At 42.1% G+C, this 20,908-nt stretch overlaps 1 long non-coding RNA gene across 3 annotated transcripts; it reads left to right on the forward strand.

Moving 5' to 3' along the window:
• The first annotated feature begins 111 nt into the window (after positions 1 to 111).
• Positions 112 to 16,389, forward strand: LOC135314400 (uncharacterized). 3 transcript variants are annotated; one of them, XR_010373902.1, is made up of 4 exons: positions 112 to 1,440; positions 5,900 to 6,070; positions 7,027 to 9,808; positions 12,486 to 16,389. It is a non-coding gene; the product is annotated as an uncharacterized LOC135314400 (long non-coding RNA). The 3 variants fall into 3 exon arrangements; XR_010373903.1 differs by lacking the exon at positions 12,486 to 16,389 and adding an exon at positions 3,956 to 4,068 and having other exon boundaries at positions 7,027 to 12,477; XR_010373901.1 differs by lacking the exon at positions 12,486 to 16,389 and having other exon boundaries at positions 7,027 to 12,477.
• Positions 16,390 to 20,908: the final 4,519 nt, after the last annotated feature.

A 20,908-nucleotide genomic window follows, 5' to 3' on the forward strand; every position in this document is an offset into this window, starting at 1 on the left:
AACTCCGGTCTCTTCGGCTACTCCCCTTCCCCTCATCCCTCCCACCTGCTTCAGTCCGGCCGGGGGGTTTGAGAGGGGCTGGGGGAGTCTGAGGGGCGCCGAGGGGGCTTGAGTGGGGCTGGGGGTTGTCTGAGGGGAGGCGGGGGGCCCTGGCTCCCCTCAGACAACCCCCGGCCCCCTCAGCAAGGAGCGGTGCCTATGTGAGGTGAGAGACGGATGTGCAATCGTAATAACACATATCAGACCAAATACAGGTAATTACGTGAAAAAAAACCCCAGTTTTCTCCTTCTCAGCATTATGGCAACTCAACGCTTCCCAGAACTAAACAGGCTTGCTTAGGGAGAGACGCGCTTTCCCTGGGATGCAGCCGAAACTTTCCAAAAATTGAGCACAAGAAGCAGAAGGAAGCATTCTTCCCTGAAATAAATCTCGCTAAGTGATGTTTTTGGAAGCAGTATGGTCATACCTCTTGTAGTGCGAAGAAAATGAACTGAGACAGCAGCTCGGTGGCCAGCTTCCCTTCAGATGGTTTTCAGGACGCAAGCGGGCTTGCTGCCTTGCTGCTACTGGAAGCATCTCTTTCAGGGAGACCAAATGTGGTGTAACGTAAAAGACTGCAATACTTCCTGGGGTAAAAATGCTGGGTTTTTTAATGACCTACTCTATTACTATCCGAGCAGGTGGGTGTTAGTATGCGCAGCTGGGAATCTGTTTTTATGCTCCTGCATGTGTACTAGGGCATGCTTCTGGGCTGGGATGTCAAAGAAGTAAATCAGGACTCTGGTTAAAGAATCAAACTGTCTCTCATGGAGCATTAAGTTGACTTTATTACTGTAATGCTTTTTCATAGAACTTGAAATTCAGTATTTTTGAGGCTTTCCTAAGTGAGGGAAAGAATTATTACAATAAAAGCATAATAACATTCTTTATTACACCATTTTCTGTGCCACCCAACTAATTTGATTAATTGACGTCTCTCCCCTTTTTACAATGTGCTGGTTTACGTAATATCGTATCTGATGTCACACAACCGCTTATTAGCGGGTAATGACATTTTTCATATATTTTGCACGGGAAGGGTTTATAAAGTTTTGCAGAGGGAGATGGCTAATTTTTTCCTTATTGGGACACTTGCCATGTGTGCCGCCAATATTTTCTGTTTAGTTGGAAGAAACGAAGATCCAGTCTTTTCTCATTTATCCTCACTGCGATGACAGCTCCAATGTTACTTTTAAAAGGAAATACAAATCATGATTCTCCTTAGCTGACACTGGAGGGGTTTGAGCAGCGCCAATTGCTTCCTGATGCTACCAGTTTGCTTCATGCACTACATTTTTCACAGCAGCGCTCTGGAGGTGGGACAAGCGGCTGAGGAAGCCATGGGAGTGGAGGAAGCAGAGGCTGTGGAAGGGCGAGCAGCGAGGTGAAGCAGGGATCTGGTGAGAAGAGCTTTTGTGCAGGATGCGTAACAGGGTGGGGAGGGAGGAGGCGAGGGCTGCAAGGGACCAGCTTCTCCAGCTCACAACATTAGTGTACTCATGCTGCAGCTGTCCCTGTGCAAGGAAAGAAGTTAAAACCACCCTGCACAGAGGATTCACATTCATAGTTTTGATGCCTCAGGTTTTGTAGCATTTCAGAGGCTTAAATGAGAGGTAAGAGCTTGCAGATCTGGCTCTTTGTCACTCATGCTGGAAAAGCTTACAAACCCCTTATGTCTCAGTACTGAGCCGTGAGGCTTTGACCCCATCCATGACTTTCTATGTACTTCCTTTTCCCTCTTATGTTCTCCTCCTTTTCCTGCTTTCTCGGTCAGCATCACTGTCAGTGATATGGTTGTTTCCTTCCTCCCAAGCGCAACAAAGAGGTTAGGAGAAACCAAGACCCCAGGGTCAGTATGACAAGGACAGAGACCCTGTATCACAAAGCAGCGACAAGAAGGGATTTCCATAGCAATCTCTTAAATTGCTGTAGAGATTATGTTGCTATAATTTGCTGTAGATCAAATGTGACTCTGAATTTATAAAGCATTTTGACTTGTGAAAATAAAAACTCAAATGCTGAACAGGTCCAGGTCAGGGCTGGGGGGATGTTCCTAAATATGTACAAACACAGGCATTTGCTGCTTCCACAACACTTACAAAATGTATTTATTTTAAGCCCAGATTTTAAGTGGGTCTTAGAAGCTGGAATTCTATCCTCTAACAGCCAGGCCTCAAGCTAGGCTCTGCTCATTTGCTTCAGACTTTCTGCTGACAGTAAAAATGAAGCTCTACAGCATGTAACATCGGAACAAAAGGAACAAAAGAGAGTGAGCTAACTTGAGGTGACATATGTATTCTAGTTAGCTAGAATGCAGTGCATGTAGGTTTTGTCCTTCTATAATATCTTTTTAACTCTCATACCAGTTAACTTGGTCCAGACTTAAAGAGGATGGCAGTGGTGTAAGTTACGTTAGTAAGCCTCTCTCCCTCTTTCCTTCTCTGGTCTTCTTTAGCAAACTGTACCTTATGGCAAATTTCCCAACGTTAAGATTGTGCGGCGGTTTGCATCGTGCTTATGTCGCGTCTGACTTGGACCCTTTAGAAATGGAAATGAGGGTTGTTTCAGGCAGCTGGTCTAAAAAGCATTCTGAGGTTTTCGTTTTCTTACCATCTCTTTCATACATCAAATGCTTGTTTAGAGGCCAGTTCTTCCTAATTTGTTTCATATTTGAAGACTATTTCTATATCCTGTGTAAGCATTTTACAGCAGACCTCACTGGCTCATAATCACTAACAGATGACTGTAATATAATACAATGAATTTGGGCAAACTTCAGTTTATTTTGTTTTGCAGCTTTTCCAGTTCTAACTTCAGCATCTTGCTGTAGTTAAAAACAATCCCTGTTACTTGACCTTAAGTGAATTGTTTATGGCTCCCCCCAGCCCCAGTCAATAATTATGGCTTGATTTTATTCCCAATAATTAATCACAAGAGCTTATTTTCTGTGTAATTAGTCTCCAAATTTTTTTCTGGATAAATCAAGCTTTGAATAAGTGATATTCTAATGCATTGCTGGGTTGATCTTGCCTATGGTTAAGCATAAGCATAAAAATATATTGTTTAGTGGGGCTTATTTTTTCAGGGAAATTTGGTTTTGAAGGCTTCTGACTATTTTTAAATCTTTCTGGTTATGGATAAGGTTTTTTTGTTTAAGGCAAACGTATATGTTCAGTGTCAGCAGCAACATATGCCATTCTTGCACACCCAAGTAACAGAATTTTCCCAATGGATTTTATATATGTGACTCGACACAGACTGTGTTTTGTGCAGGTGTTAGTGCTCAAAATCTATCATACATTGCATTTTTACAAAAGGGCAGGCTATGGTAAAGCCAGAAGGAAGACTCTTACGTTTTGAGTGAGTGCACAGTAGACAAGTTTTCTAAATGCCTGTGTATAATATATGTCAATTGGCCTATGGGGAAGTTTGCTCTGTAGCTGTAATAGTTCCATAGGGAAGTAACAGAAAAATAAACAAGAAGAGAGATAGCAGTTGAAGCCAATAAATACTCGCTATGACATGAATTGCCTTCAAGGCCTTTGACTTGATCTCCTGTTAAACTTATGGGATTGGTTTTGACCAGAATTGTTAGAGCCAGGAAATGAAGAAAAGTGAAAGGACTTGAAAGCCATCACTTAAAAGCAAGATATTTGCATCAGTAAAGGAATAGTACTTGACATGGAAGGAGTAACACTTGACATGGAAGGGACTGCAGTATCTATGTCGGCCAGGAAGGTCTGGTAACAACTCCTGGCCAAAAACCTGCAAATGGATTAATGCTGTTTCCATTCTTTTGTATGTTTTTATATTGCTTTTAAAATGCATGCCAGCATCATATAGCAGTGAAGTAGTCATCAGTAAGCTTCAGAGTTCTCTTCTGACCGCTCCTGTGCCGTTGACAAACTTTTCCAGTGAACTACCCGTCAGGACTTCTGGTCATGTTGCTTGGAGGCTACTCCAGTTCAGAAGCAATGTTTGATGGTGTAAATCACCTCTAATCATCCATTCTACTCTCTTTCCCTAAGGTATTTGAAGCCACGTGGCATTTATTTCAACCTAATGTAGCTTCAGCGTATCAAATCTATACCTTTTACAGTGTCAAACTTTTAAGTGCAGAAAAAACCTTTGTGAACCCAGTGAAACAGAGAAGCACAAAATTCTCAAGCACATTAACATTTACAGGATCCTCTTTTATTGTACTTCCCCAGCTATTAACAGTGGTTGCGGTATAAATGTGCTAGCATCTATTCTAGTAACACAAAGCACGTGCAATTTGGATCCTCTTTCTTTAGTGGTGATATCGTGTGTGGGATGGGCATGGGGATATGTGGGATTCAGCATGAAACTGTGTGTCACCAGGCTGCATCTTAAAGCATTTCAAGTGACTAACGCAACACACTACACTGATTCTTCAGGCTTTTCTCAAAGGGTGTATTTCATAACAGGACCACATTTAAAGTTGTCTAGCTTGGGGAACAGCCACAAAGTGAAGATTTACAGCATTTACAGCTATTTTTGGTTTCTTAACCTTTATCAAGTGTGCAAGGCTGATGCCACACACATTGCGGTGCCAGCATCTCTGGAGTCTGTCTGGCAGAAAAGCAAGCTGTTCGGCGTGCCGGTGTGAAAGGTTTGGAGGGTGTTTCTTGGGATGGACTTTGCTTGGGAGTTGCTGGGCTTAAGAAATGAGACAGGCTTACAGCAGATGGCTAAACCGAAGAAATAAATAATGGAATCAGAAATTATGTTTTGCTAGAAAATTGGAATATATATGAAATGACCTAAACCCAAGAAAAGTGAAAGGCCGCCTATTATAACCAGGGGAAGTAAATAATTGCAAATTATTATTGCTGTTATTATAACATTAAAAGGAGATGCAGAACATTTTTCTAACCTATTTCAATTATTTTCTTTTGAGTACGGAACAGATATGGAACAGAGAAATCTCAGTTTATAGACTGGCCCCAGCAAACAAATCCCTTACATGCCCAGTGAGATATAATCATACCAAGCCAAGAATAAACGCAAGCAATAAATAATACCTATTAATAAACTGAAATCACAATTCTGCCTTGTAAAACTGTAACAAATGAGTCTTGGACTCCTGCTTAGGCCTGTTTAAAAATAAACAGCAATTAAAGCAGCCATTTAAAGATGAAATGGTGACAGGTATACACAGCTATTTGAGTATTTTGTACCACTGATGGCTGTCACAGAGGAACTCAGCTGAAAGGCTGGGCAGAGCTGTGGTGTTTGGTTAGTCTTTCCTTCCTTTGTACAGCTTTTACAGCCGCACTGCCTCTCCAGAGATGTTTGGGCAGATCTCCAAAAGACGGGGTCTACAGTGAAGCCTCTGAAGCACTGTTCATGTGAAACTCCTCCCAGCAGATCCAGATGGACGCTAAGTCACGACTCCTCACCTCCTCCCCTCCGCCAAACTATTTTGATTTGTTTGAGGCTAACATTTACTCATAGCTGCTGATACAATAAAAATCCCCTTGAAATACTGGTGCTTTTTGACACTGGTTTTCTAAAGATTCAATGTATGTCACTGTTAAATAACTATTGCAACAGAACAATAATTTTTGAAGTGTTTAGTTGCACAATGTTTAAACAAGGCATTAAATATTTGCACAATAAGGGAACGACAGCTCAGTGTTTTAATCAAGGTGGGAACAAATGAGTGAATTCTTACACTAAATTCCACAACATTGTACCACAAACCATCTTTCTTGCAAGGTGACGTGTTTAAAACTGAGAGGAGAACATTGAGCAAGAACATTTTCCATGTCTTGCTCACTGTATTCTCCCATTTGTCCTCTCCTTTGGGGCCACTGTTCTCTCTGTCCTTTGCAGTGACCGTTTGCAGGTGGCAGCTCTCCCCAGGAGCCCTGGATGCTGAGGGGCAAGGTCCCTGCCTCGTCTCATTGAAAGCCAAAGCTGGCAAAACACTGGCAGAAGCACAGCCGGGGACAGTCCTACGCTGTCATTCCTGGACAGACCGTTCCGGGCAGACAGATCTAAAAGGTGATCCTAATTTTATATATATATTTTTTCATAATTTCTGACATCTCTCAGACAAAAAGATGAAACATACAAAAAAAACCCCACAACTTCCTCACTGAAAGTTTCCCTTGATTAGCTAGGGATGTTACTTAGGCTGGAAAATAGGTAGGCTTTATTGTTAATTCTCTGGTAACAAGTTTTGTTGCAGGGAGGCATTTCAGAGATTAATTGGTTTATGTGTGGCATTTTATCTTCACAACCAGAATTTTGTGCTTACGTTTTTTTTTAAGGTTTGCTCAAAGTTAAATACAGAAATCTGTATTTATGTTACTAGAGATATTACCCAGTTTTCAGCTCTCACCTATAAAACAGTGTGATGACAATTTTCAGGTTGCTAATTTTACTCTTCTGCAGGGCTTCCTGTAATACCAGATGATACAGTCCTGCAGCAGTTAGACCACCCTGAGTAGCAATAAAGGCAGATTACTCTTCAGGGCCTTCTAAAACCATATTATGATTTTTTTAAAATATATTGTGAGGGTCATATTTGGTTATTGTAGATACTACTTACATGACTTAAGAAACTGGAACTATATTTTTACTCTGAGCGTTAGATAGATGGAGAGATTAGATAGAATATGGAATAAAATTATCAGAGCAACTGTGTCCAGTTCTTTAAATAATTCATATATATATCATCTCCTTTATGTACTACTGAATGGTTTGTTTTCTCAGCTCATCTCTTATTGGTCAATGACAGTTTTCTTATCATTGCTTCATCTCATTATAATCTCATTTTCTCAGTTCTAATCAGGAATAATTCCTTCTTTGTTCTTTTGTGCATTACCGTGCGCTCCCAGAACTACTGAGAAAATGATCTTTTTTTCTTGATTAGTCATACTGTTTCAACAAATATGTACTTGTTTCCTCATGTAAACGTATAAGAACTATTGTCTTTATTTCTCCACATTACGTAGATGGGCTTAATCAGCTGGATGACAGTGGAGTAAAAAAAATATGGAGAAACGCTTACAAAGCACAGACTTCAGCGTGGCCAATGTGCTTTTCATGAACATTATACTTACTGAAACACTGTTTATGCTGAAAAAAATCCAAGTGACAACAAAAGCTATGATCTCAGCAGCAGCTTTGATCCCATAATAAGACTGACTAAAAGACTTTCAGCCATTTAGAACTCAAGTTAAAAACGGTTTGTGAAGAACAGTAGAGGAGCACTAAACGGTAATTTTAAGCGATATTAATGCCAGTTGGAGAGACTACAAGAAGAAAGTTCTTCAGCTTTCAGTGCTGTTAAATTTAAGTGAGTTTGTGTAATCTGGCAAACCCCCGCTGCCGTGAGCTCAGTACTGCACAACTGCATCACGCTACAGCCGGGAGCGAACTGGCCACTGGTGTGGTCACCTCTCCCTACATGGCGTTGAAAAATGGGTTTTATGTGTTTGGTCAAAAATGATGAAATAGGCATTGATATTTAGCATTTTTCCTTTATATTAAAGAGTTTCTATGAGAAATAGAGCAAAGGAAAATGGGAAATGTTTAATATCATGTGTAGTCTAAACAGAAGTGCTGGTCTGGGAAAACAAGCTTTTGGTATATTCAAATGTTCAACGTGTTTTATCAGTTTTTTTTTTCAATCTACACCCTGATCTCCGATTTTGCACATCAGCAGATTGGTACGTCAAGATCTAATAATTTTACAGATTTTTACTCATATTTTACTGATGGGGAACGTGATCTTAAATCAGTTTCTCTGGAAATGATTGGCATACTAATATAGATCAGGAGATGTTTATGCCCAGCTCCAGCACAATCCACAGACCTATTTTTTGTGGTTTTTTTTTTTCACATCTAGATCTAGACAAAATCACTGAATCACAGAATGGCAGAGGTTGGAAGAGACCTCTGGAGATCACCTCATCCAACCCCCTGCATGAGCAGGGACACCCAGAGCAGGGGCACAGGACCGCGTCCAGGCGGGGTTTGAATGTCTCCAGGGAAGGGACCCCACAGCCTCTCTGGGCAGCCTGTGCCCCTGCTCTGGCACCCGCACAGGGAAGGGGATTTTCCTCATGTTGAGGTGGAACTTCCCGTGTTCCAACTTGTGCCCATTGCCCCTTGGCCTGTCATTGGGCACCACAGCAAAGACTCTGGTCCCATCCTCTTGATACCTGCCCTTCACACATTTATAAGTATTGATAAGATTCCCCCCGTGTCTTCTCCAGGCTGACCAAACCCAGGTCTCTCAGCCTTTCCTCACAAGGGAGATGCTCCAGCCCCCTGACCATCTTGGTAGCTCTCGGCTGGACTTGCTCAAGCAGTTCCGCATCCTTCTTGAACTGGGGGGAGTCCAAAACTGGACACAGCACTCCAAATGTGGTCTCACTAGGGCAGAGTAGAGGGGGAGGATAACCTCCCTTGACCTGCTGGCCACACTCCTTTTAATGCACCCCAGGATATTGTTGGCCTTCTTGGCCACAAGGGCACTGCATGGAGCAGTCATTGGGTTTCTCCTGCAATTTGTAGAACACATTATTTTTCATCTGGTGACCAGCCTTCCTAGCACTGTGTTCGTTATCACCAGCAAAATGCATCTAACTCATTAGCTAAGCAGCTTCTGACAGGGAATACAATGTGATCTGGAAAATTATTTCGCTGTTTCACTAAATCAAACTGAAATGTCAGGGATTTGGGTTTGATACCCTCCCAAGTCTTTAAGAAAATGCAATTTACGGCAGCAGCCAGATTAATATTTTATATTTTACAGATGCAAATTTGACATTTTCTGTCGGAAGATCTCTGGCGCTCTTGCTGACACTAATACATTCGCAATGAAAGCCCGGGATAGGGCAAGTTCTGATCAGAAGTTGTATGCTGTGTGTCAAACAAAACTCTCTGCTGTTTTTCTATTATGGGGGAGTTGCTTTTTAATGTCAGTGTGTCTGTACTAAATCAATGACAGCATGAGATGTGGGGCTTGGGTTGCAGCGTAAACCTACGTTCAGGTTTTGCTGATTTTTTTTTTTTTTAAGAAAAACTGCATTCCCAATTGTGGAATTTTATTCTTCCTGATATCATTGTTATTAGATGTTATTATAATGTGCTGATATATCTGTATTGACATCTCAGATGAAATGATTTGCTGCCAGTTTAAGAGCCTGATGCTATAATCTGCTGTTAGGTAGGACTGGGGGTCAGATCTGTAATACATTCACAATCAAAATATATTCACACATGTATCTGAGGCAAAAAAAAAAAAAATATATATTGGCAGAGGTGTAACACACATCATTGAAGTATTGCTGTGAATATTGTGCTTAAGATTTCCTTCCTGAATCCCTGATTGCATCCACCCTTTCCTTTTGAAAGTATTTTTAATTGAGGGTAGTATTCCATTCTTGGTCTTGTCCAAACAAATCTAGAAGATTTAAAGGAAATTACTCTGTCAAAGAAAAAAGGGGAAGAACTTTAACTGTTTTTCTGTATAAGACACGATGATTGTTGCAGTTTTCCACGCAGATAGCTCAAACCTATACTGACATTTTGGCTGACCTTGCTTCCAAAGGTGAATGTGAAAAACAATAGCAGGGGAGCGAATGCTGAGCGTATTTAAAGCACAATAATGGGAAATGCTGATGACCTCTCGTTGCCACCGAACCCTTTTCCTTTCCCTGGCAAAACCTATGGCTCGTCCCCACCACTGCGCTACCGGCCCCCGGTTCCGTCAGCCCCCTCAATAAGGTAACTGGTATCAATATTAAAAGCATTTATGTTCTAGTGGTAATATTTTAAGGGTACAATGAAATCTCGTCACAACAGGACTAAAACTTGTTAAATGCATGCATAAATTGCTGCTTATGACAGAGGCATGCTAATTTTTAACAGCTGATTTCTCTCAGCAGCATCTTCCAGGTTAATTTCTAATGAATGCTTGGTTAAGTACTATTAATGCTCACTTTGAATAAAAACTTGCTGATTGTATCCTTCTTGGGTTTTTCTATCTCACATGTTTGGGAAACAGGAGATTAGGTTCAAGCAGTCTGCTGAATATTGGCTTCTATAAAATAATACATCAGTTTTAATTTTAATAACTGGACTTTTGTACCGACCTGAGTTAAAGTGAAAGTGTTCTCCAAGGTAACTTGATGTAGCACAGCCATGATTTAAACTGAGCAGCTGAATACAAGTTCGTTTATTGCTCTTGTTTCTGTATATTCTGCTATGCCATATTATAGAGGGTTTCTTTAGACGGTTAAACATGTATTTTTAACTGCTGTAACTTTGGCATAATGCACAAACTGCAGACAGAGATGGAGAAAAATAAAGTACCTCCATAGTAGCTGAGCATTTTCAGCAGTCAGTGCTTGGCCCTGTGCAGATTGCAATTGCAGGTTTGCACAGATAAAGCACAGGCAAGGCAAAATGCGTTAATGGACAGAAAGGAGAAAGCAGGGGATTTTATAAAGCTCTTGTGAGAGCAGCGTGGTTTTGCCTGGTAATACATCACTGGACACAGCAAAAGCAGGGAGGATGGTACTTTTAACCCATGTTTCCTCTTGGGCATAATCGCAATCCCCATTTTGCACTGTGAACATCTGTCAGAGCAGAAGACTACAGATTTAACCTCATATTACTCATGCAGAGCCTTCATTCGGCCTCCTAGGTGGAGCCCAGTGTAATTAGGTGGTTTCGTAGTATTAAATCAGTGAAGTGTGACCTTGCTAAAACATGTGAGTTGTGCAATTGCCTCCTTGTGAACACTGGCACTGCTCGGGGCTCTGGTTGTAATGGCAGGGCAAATTGTCAAATCTGCACGTGTTTTACCGTAACTGAGGAACTGGGAATAAAAAGGCACACAGAAACACGTTGCATACAAAGGTAGAAGGAAGTGTCTCTAGCTGGTTGTCACAAGTCATGTTACAAACTCAGCACCTTTATGAACTTCTGGTGTAGGCAAATAGAAATATTTTTCTGTATGCAACTTTGCAATTATAAAGAGAACCAAAATCTACTGGGATAGATTAGGTTTTGCTGAGATTATGCAGCTGTTATAAGTATTTTTAATGAAATTTTTTTTCTAGCCTTCTGGATTCTAATAAGCAGCTTTGCATATTTGCAGTGAGTGCAGCATTTTAGAAGGAGCAGAGTAAATTTGGTTTAGGCATAAAAAAGTGTCTTCTTGACAAGACACTTAGAATGGAGAGGGCTTGATATTAATATTTCACTTATGAAGGCAGCCTATTGATCCAAAAAGGAAATGCCTGGCAATCCCAGTGAAAGAGTCACAAGCACCAGCTCTTGACTCAGACAGATTTTTGGCAGGAATTATCTAACTGCTCACAACAATTGTGGTATAAAGCACTTTCTTGTACAAGTAATGAAGGTACCTGAAAGTAGAAGACCGGATCATGATGTGACATCACTGGAATTAAAGAAAGTTTTAAAGGAGCTAGAGAAGGTAACAGAAATCTGCTGTTACATTAACATGAGATGGTGGAAGAATAACACCAAAAATCACAGACAGTGGGATGGGAATGGACCCAGGGAAGTCCCATAGCCCATCTCTCACTGATTGAAACAATTTTATTGTTTATCACAGGAAAAGCCGTGGTTTTGTCAGGGTAAAAGTTATAAAAAGTTTAACTCATGATATAGCACCTGATCTTGGCCCACAATTTGTGTGACTTTGGTGTGGGCTGCATATGTGTGTTTGTGCATGCTTGTAAACTTTTATATATATATATGTATGTATGTATCGGGTACTACAGATATGTCAAGTCTGTAGCTATCTGTTTATACTCTGTGTTAGACACTGTACAATTACACTGGCCAATACAATTCCTCTCCGTTTGGTTCATGAGGTTTGTGCTGTGAGAATTTAGATGACAATGTCCTCTAAGAGCTCACTTTCAATCACAGGGTCGTCAGAGAGCTTGAGAAGGGAACAAAATTTTAGATATGAAAGCAAAGGTACGACCTAACCTGTTGAGATATTTATAATCCATCTTGAATATTAGTTTATAAAGCTTTCCACTAGTTCTGTGAGGTGTTAGGAAAATGGTTTTTTTTCCCTTCAGTTACTTTTGCTGTGTTTCCATCTGTCAGCAAAGGAAAGAGGGAGCATGAGTTTAGGGCAGCCTTGTTCAGGACAGTCTTGCTGACACTTTAAGCAGTTCAGGTTTCCCTGATCCATCTGTCTAATTAAATAAAAACATAGATTTGAAAAATATGTTGGATATTTTTCCATTTTTCTGAAGTGGGCTGCAGTAGACTTTTCTTAGATTAAAACAAAGACGATCTGTTAGTGAAGCCAGAGAGTGTCCAAGGTCTGAAGCAGCTTTGCAGTTGTTGATCAGAAAAGGAATTGCAGACATTAACTCCTTGGGTTTGCCCCTGTTTTTTCTTGCTTATCCCTTAGCTGAGAGGTGGTGAAAACAACCAGCCGCCCTTCAGGTGGGAGCGCAGGAGCACCTGACAAGCCCTTGGAGTGAGTTGGTGTTTGGGAACTGGACTTCTGACGAACTGTTCTTGAGCTCTATGGCTTATCCTAAGACAACAGCGTCAACAGTATATTGTAATTTCAGGGTCAACATTTAGTGATAACTCAGAGAAACCGCAGAACGGCTGTGGCAGATATTAATAGGAAGCATAAAAAAATAAATCTTGAAGGAGGAGCATATCTTGGATTAACAATGCCTGTTGCCAAAACTATTTGCTGCATACTCAGTGCACACATAAATGAGAAAAGCATTGCAACACTACAAAGATATTATTACTGATTCAACACATCGTGCCGCGTCAGCAAGATCATTCACTGCCGGACGCTGTTCCTTTTCTTACAGACCCCCGTGCCCAAACTGTGACTAAGGCAGTTCCTGCGTACATCCAGATCGGGGTGGTACGGCTGTAGGCTGAAACACGGTTGTAGCCTTCAGTAAAGAGACCCCCTCAGCCCCCAGGGAGCCAATTATGACATTTGGAGCCCGTTTATTTTTCTGTTGACTTCCTTGAAGACATGTGTTCTGAGCAGTGATTCATCCACTAGTTCTTCCCAGTCCCGTGGGACCTGTGAAAGGGTTGTTTAAAATCGCTGTGTTTCTTTTCCATTTCCTGGAAGCCCTCGGTGTTTGGGGCAGGTTGCTGGGCTACACGCCACTGCTGGACACCTTCCACAGCCGTGCCGGGGCCAGGGATGGCCATTGAAATGTTATCTTCTGGGTGTAACGCCCGTGACATTATCCCCCTGAAAATCCCAGCGCTCCACTTTTGTAGGAAAATTACTTTTCCTATCGGGGACACAGGGTGTGAGACTCTCTGTGGGAAATATTCCCAGGGAATAAAGGCTGGGGATGTGGTGAGAGCTGCGTTGCTCTTCCAGGTGTCAGTATAGGAAACAAAAAACTTTGCTCTTGCTTGTTGAGCAGAAAGTGCAGTAAAATGGGAGCCAGGGCTAGATAATACTGGTCTAGAAGCTGAAATGGTGTTGGGACAGCTAGGGATGGAGGCAGGGGGGTCCTTTATGGAAGATCCATATGAATAGTTACACTTGAGTGAAAGCTTATATTGAGGTAGGGATTTTTTTTGCTGTTATTTACATTCATGAAAAAGTGAAGTCTGGAAAGCACAGAAGCCTAAACCCAGAGGCTGTGCTGTCTTCTAAGCTTTACACTTACAGCCTCTTTTGCAGACTTCTTCTCACAGGGCTTTCATTATGACAAGTGCAGGGTTCTTGCCTTTGCTTTATTTTTCTGTGGGGCAAAGTAGTTTTCAGCAGCAAGTAAGTAATGCTCACTTCACCTGTGTCCAGGCTGAACTCGAGTGCTCTGTGTCACGCACGTCTTGTCTAAAGCATCGCGGCTACCCAGGGATCTGTGCTCCATCCCACTTCTCACCCTGGGGATTTTCAATGCCACAGCTCTGCCTGGGCTGATGCGCTTCCTAGTAATTGCCAAATTACCGATCTGGTCCTAGTAATAACCACCCATATAATTTTATTTTGGGCCAATTCTTCACAAGGCATACAGTGCATGGGGATCTCGGGGTGCTGGGAATGTTTTTCACTTTGTCAGTCAAAGTATTTTGGCATGTGTAATATTTTTGATAACCATAACAGAGCTGTTTGAGTGTACTAATATACTGACAATTTGATCAATGCTCAGCAAGAAAAGCAGAGCTGGGCATAGTAATAGGCAGTCTTTAAAGGAAGAGAAAACTTGAAAATGTAGATTTTAAGCAAAAATTTTGTGCTGGTTTTGGCTGGGATAGAGATAATTTCCATGACAAAGTTATACAAGGATGAGGAATTGTGATTAGTTTGCAGCGTGACTTTGGTACATCTGAACCACTTTGGAAAATGAGATCTTTGACTCCCAGGTAGTGCAGATTTTGAACACCTGACTATCAAAGCTGTGTTTTTGCTCAGTGTGAATAGTTGTGACATTTATTCACTAAATCATAGATGTCTAAGCACTAAAACATCTAAATCTTGTTCAGACATACAGGTCTAGATCCTCAGCCATGCTTAGGTGCCTTTCAGGATCCAGGACTAAATTACTGGAGAAAAATGTAATCTTTGGGAAGTATATACCTGCTGCTGTGGGCTGAGGAATGACCAAAGACAAAGCCACTTTGTATGAAATGTAATGACATTAAGAATGTAATTGGAAAATTTTCCTATTCTAAAAAACCCCATACGATCCTGGCTCCTTTGTGAGGGTAGCCCTCTGCCTGCAGCTTGGCTGCAAGAGGAGAAGGAAGCATGGACACTTTGCGCTTGCTGGTGCCACCCCTCCTCCACAGCATGTACCAGAGCAGGGTCTCGTTGTGAGAGTGTCTTGTTCCACCCATCTCACCTCCAGTGAATCTACTGACTCTCTAATTCCCTGGAATAATGAGATTTTAAGAAGTTATAAAAGCACTAATCGTTTGTTTCTTCTCTTTTGGTGGTGATGTAAACACTCCCATGCAGCACAGAAAAGCCATCCAAAATAACACTGTCATTACCAGTGCTTGGAAAGACCCCGAGGGACGCATTCCCCAAAGAAATTAAGAGTCAGTTCTTGTTCACCAGCGGGTTATATGTAAATTGGATAGCAGGGCATTTAATTGGAGATCTCAGAGCCTAAGTCTGCCCCAAAGCAGTTATTGTTTAGAGTGTAACTGTAAGCTGGAAGAAGTGTGATTTTATGCAGTTTGCCAAGGGAAGCAAACACTCCAGATCTTGTGCGGGGGCCAGGATGGGATGTTATTGCTTGGCATCATTCTCAAAAGCAGGATCTTTATCTGTTCCCTTTCCTGAGGTCAGTTTTCTCTTTCCATTTTACATTCTCTGTAATTTTACAAAGCAGTATGCTTGGCATTTGTTGTTAGATGTTAGATATTTGAAATAAAAGTGTCACAGCAGTTCACTGCCTTGTTGCATTTTATCTGAACGCTTTGTGGTTGCGGATCTCATTGTAGATATGCCACATGAACTGACTGCTCAAGTGTCCAGAACAAATTTTGCATTTGCTTTCCAGATAAAAGAAGACAACTTCTTTTTTTTTTTTCCCTCTTCGATTTCTTCTAAACTAAGACTTCACTGAATGGTGATCATGCAGACCCTGGGCTAGATCTGTGTGAGCAAAGCATTGGATGTGCAAGGGAACCCTCTGAACAGAGAGCTGATGTTCACCCCAGCTCTGTGCAGGGTGCAGAGCATACAGGCAGGGCAGGAAAGGAAGCTGAAGCTGTTACTCATGGAACGTGCAGCCATTTACACACAGAGCACCTGAGACGGAAGGAATTCCAGCAGATCAGGATAGGTGAAGCTGGTACAAGCCCTTTCCAAGCCATCCCTCCGAGGCTGATGGGGAACACTGGCGACGTTAGAGGGACAAAGAGGGAAGTTTCCCACCCAGGTGACTGCATGGTGTGAGCTCTTCTCTGAAGGTTAGCTTTCTTTTCAGTCTTGGGCTCTGTTTAAAAATATCAAACAACTTGTATAGCTCAGGAGGGTAGCTGCATGTCTGAACAGTGCGTAATCAAAACAGAGGCCACAGGAGATGTCCGCAGCCAGTTTGGCGTAGTGTGATTTGCCTTACTCATCCAAGCGAGATCACAGCCTTTATGTCCAGTTATGGTAATTTAAATACTAACATTATTGGGAATTTCATTCCTGACAGAAGCGGGGAGAGGTAAGGTTGTAGCCTTCCCATGTCATTGGGATCGGGTCCTTGTTGCGTTGCCCCACTGCTGGTGTTAAGAGGCGGCTGGAATTTAGGATTTGCCTGAATGGAAGAGGTTAAGTTATAAATAAAACAAGTTGTAAGTGAAAGGTTATACAAGCAAAACATAATTTTCAATAAGAACCCTCTCAGAACTTTTGCTTCACCCAGTTTCTTACGCTCAAATAAATTTATTTTCAAAGAAGTCTTTGTTCTTTTTCTCCTTTCCGAAAGGAACCACCCAGAGCTCAGGAACAAATGAGCTTTGCTGTGGGTAGGTCTGACTCAGGTTGTAAACAGGTGACACACAGAGCACGATTCTTCCTACCTGCACGAGTCAAGGAAGGACACCTTGCTTGGTGGCGGGGTCAGGAACACGTGCCCCCTCTGCTCAGCCCCAACCCCGGATGGTGCCGTGGCAGCTCCCCGGCCACGGGTCCAAGGCAGTCCTGAGCTCTGGGAGGAGAGAGGGAGGGACCGGGCCTTTCCACCCGCTGGTGTACAGGGCCCTTGGGGCTATGGCATTTGCTTCTCCAGGTGCTCGTGCAAATGCACTCTTGTCTCCAGCGTAGAACAAGTGTGTTTAAAATCTTCAGACAGAAATATATGTAATATACACATCTTACATACCATCTATGGACATACACATAATAAATGCTGTATGTACAAAGCATATAGTACATACAATGAAAGAACGCACGCATGCCACTAAATCATCCCCTCTGCCTGTAGTCGAAAGAAGGTGAATCCTGGAGATCTCATTAGAAAGAAAGTGTCTTAACATGAGGTAAAATTTTCCACGCTAACAAAGGTAGAATGACCTTTCATTGAAACTCTGGCCTAGGGATGTTAACTTTAACATGCATTTACTCAGTATTGATTACCTCCGTGTATAGCAATCATGATATACCTACAGTGCCAAGAAATGTTAGCGTAATACTTCAGTTAGTCACCCATATAACTTGTTTTTATTACCTTGTCATTTATGTGGAAGAACATGAATCTACTTGATTTTTTTTTCTAATGCTAGGAATAATATTTATGAGGTTGTTTGTACTTCAAAACCACAAGGCGGTGAACTCTGAGATGTAAAAATGCAAAGAATTGTGATCTCTAAGGAATGAAAATGTGAAATCAAGTGTTGAGCAAGATGTTTCTAAAGGAAACAATATATTTTCTGAATTATATCACAAGTGATTTTCTTGCTGTGCAGAATAATTTTTCATTCACTCCTTGAAGGAAAGTAAAAAAGAAAACTGTGCATTTCATCCCCCTCTCCAGCCCCTTACTTTAACAAATGCCTAGGCAGAATATCTTGCCCTCATTTTATTTTTGATTATCAGTTTGGGGAATTCTTTCCTCCCTTCTCCAGGTAGATAAACTGCTAGTTTCGAATTCTTCGCCAATGAGGAAAGAATGATGCTTTTTTTTGTCCCCCTCCTGGTTCCGCCCCCCCCGCCTTTTCTTCTAAATGAGAGCATTTTGTTATTTTTTTGTCCCATGGCATCACTTTCTTGGGGTCATGAAACAGAACATACTCTCAGAGATAAAGCTGGATATGTGGAGACAACTCAGAATTATTGGAATTATACTGATTTTGCTTCTCTTGGTTTTGTTTTGCAAGGTCTTAATCAGTAAGATGTTAAAATATCCAGGGATTAACATAACCATGTCAACTACAGGTATAGAATATTTTTTTTTTTAAAGAAACTAACAGGTGAAGCTACATCACACTTGTCTTGGTTATTTGCTGCGCTTTATGGACAATCATGCAAGATCACTGAATTTCTTGTAGCGGGCGAAGTATCTACTTATGCTGTGCCACCTGCTAGAAGTGTTGCAGCTGGAATAAGAATTCATGTAAATGGTGGAGGAACGGAGCAAAGGGGAAGTGACCATAAATCAGGAAATTTGAAATCGATGGCAGGGTGTCTCCTGGAATAACAATTGCTGGATAAGAGTGTGTGTAAAAAGTGGGGCAATAGTTACCAGGGTGTTGTAAGGAAACAGCTCGTACCCTGCAGCAGATTGTATCTAGATAAATGGGACCTCAGGTAGAAGGTTGCACAGGGAAAGAGATGTTTCAAACAAACACATTTACAGATGAACAGTGGAAAGCAGTTCCCCAGATCTGGGGCTTAGGAGAGATGGTGAGAGCAAATTGCACAAACGTGAGAGAGGACTCATTTGCAAGGAAAGGAAAGCGAGTCATCAGGTGTATCAGCAAAGGGATTAACCACAGAGTTCAGGAAACAATGGTGCCACTGAATACGGCTGTTTGTTTGGAAAGTTGTGCTCAACTCTCGGCTGCAGTCTAGAGAGAGAAGGAAAGAAAAACAACCCACCTTAGCCATGTCTTGGAAACTCTCCAGAAAAGTTCAGTAACTTGAGGGCGGAGGAAATGCCTGATGAGGAACTGCTTGATGTGCATAAAATATTCTGCCTTCAGGGGAGAAAAAAAGGAGTTTGACAGGAGATCTGCTTTCAGAATACAAGTAACTGAGGGAGATAAATACAGAGCTTTGTGGGGACACCATGAGGCTTTATGCTGCATTTAGAAAGGAAAAGTTCTTATTGGATACTTAGCATGTATGACAGCCTGCTAGCCGAAGTACGGGGTGGTAGTAATACACATCAGTTTAACAACAGAATGATATCTGTGCAGTGAACTACACACATTATATATTTGCAGGGTTAAGGGTAGACTGCAAGGGCTGCAATGGAGTCAGTGGGAAACGGTTTCTTTCTCCCATCCGTTTCTGTGTTTCTATATGCTTTCATTCCAAAAGAATGACAAGTCTAGCCCCGGTGACAAAGAGCGCCTTTGCACCGCTTTCACTTGGTCTTCAGCCAGCGGGAGGGGAACAAAGCCCTTGTCAAGGGTGTGAACTTCCTTCAGTCCCAGGGCTGCGGGGCCAGCGAGCGGTGGCGGCGTGTCACCATTGAGCAAGTGGCTGCACCATTGAGCGTTTTATTCAAAATCAGAGCTTCCTTCTGAAATTGCTGTGCTTAGTTATAAAATACTTCATGTCCATCCTGCTGAAAGAAACAGTAGAGTTTTAAAAAAGTTTAAATGTTATGAGAATGCATCTTTCCAATGACAAACTATCCAGGAAATACTTTGGTTCAGCGTCTCTCAGGCATCTGTAGTTGTTCAGTATTTCAACCAAATAGCCCGGAGGTTTTTAAAACTTAGCATGGTTAACATGCAATGCTACTGCGGTGAGAGACAGGAATGTGTGTATCCTGAGGAAAATGCTCGCACACAGAAAGGGAAAAATGTAGATTGAGTAAATAGAAGTGCTATCTAGTAATTCAACTATAGTCCCAAAAGCCCAAAGTTCTGAATTGTCTCCTCTCCTAGCTCTGGCCACTTTATTATTTGGCTCTAGACTCATACGTGAATGCTAAGCAGCCTCTGATAAACTTTTTTGTTTTCCTTAGAAGGCTTGTTAGACATAATAGGTGTTTCCAAATTGAAAAACTCTTCTAAATTCTCCAGGTTACACTTAGGAAAGCAACAAGATGAGAGAGCTGAATTAAGCTCTAGAGTACACATGCAGTGCCCCCCTGCAGGGTGCTTGAAATTACACAGCTCTGCTCACTCCTGTCTCTGCCGGGATGCACAGAGAAGGCAGGAAGAGATCTCCCAGAGCAATGCAATAAAGCAGCCAGACCCAGCAGCTGGGAAACGGACCGGCTTCAATATTACACCTCTGCAGACGAGCCTGTGAAAAACAGAACTATGCAGAAATGGTGATTTCTGTGGCAAAAATGATAGATCCAGAGGCCTTTTATAGGGAGAAGTTATTATGTGTGTGTGTGCTGTGGCCACCCCACTTAGAGTTACACTACTCTGCAATGCTTTGGCCTGTGTGTTCTCCCTGGAAGCTGGGCACCAGCACCTGCCTGCCCCTGGGGCCCAGGCAGCGAGACAGCCCCGTGCTCAGTGCCCCTCGCTTTGGGCTGCGTTGGTACATCAACGCCTGCGGAAGCACCGGCACCGAGCACCCAGCTCTTTATGAAAGGTCGGTGTTGGCAACAAGAGCAAACGGGTCCCCAGGGCTTGAAAGTGGGCAGCTGGGGCAAAGCGGTCTGAAAAGGAGACAGCACATGAAGGTTTAGAGGTCTCCTGCATTGCATTATTTCAAACGATAGCTTGTTCACAGGAAGTTAAATAAAGTTAATTAGCAGGTGTTTTAGCACTCTGCTCTGATTCTTTTTTTCACATCCTGCTAGGTCAAAGTACCCAGGTAGTAATGCTAAAAAGCAAAGTCTACTGAACCTACTGGCTTGGCTGAGAGGCTACAGATCGTTAATGATGCTCTCTTGCTCTCACTGCAGGTATTTTTGTATACATCACCTGAGCAGATTTGGCTATTAGAGAATCAGCCTGGTACCCACTTGTCTTAAGGACCAGCGAGGGGCTTTAAGTAATTTTGGGAAACAAGAAGAGCAGTCTTTCTTGATAAGTGTACTTACAGAAAGAGCAATAAACCCACAGTGCTCAGTGCTGTGGTCTGTTGTCTGACTCAGCTGAGCCTCTTCAGCTGAGAAGGGAGGAGGTGTTTGCTTTGGCAGAGTATCCTTTCGAACCTCACAGGTCCCTTAGGCCAAGATCTTTGGTCTCAGACAG

Source organism: Phalacrocorax carbo, chromosome 7 (genome assembly GCF_963921805.1).
Source record: "Phalacrocorax carbo chromosome 7, bPhaCar2.1, whole genome shotgun sequence".
In the NCBI taxonomy this organism is placed as follows: domain Eukaryota; kingdom Metazoa; phylum Chordata; class Aves; order Suliformes; family Phalacrocoracidae; genus Phalacrocorax; species Phalacrocorax carbo.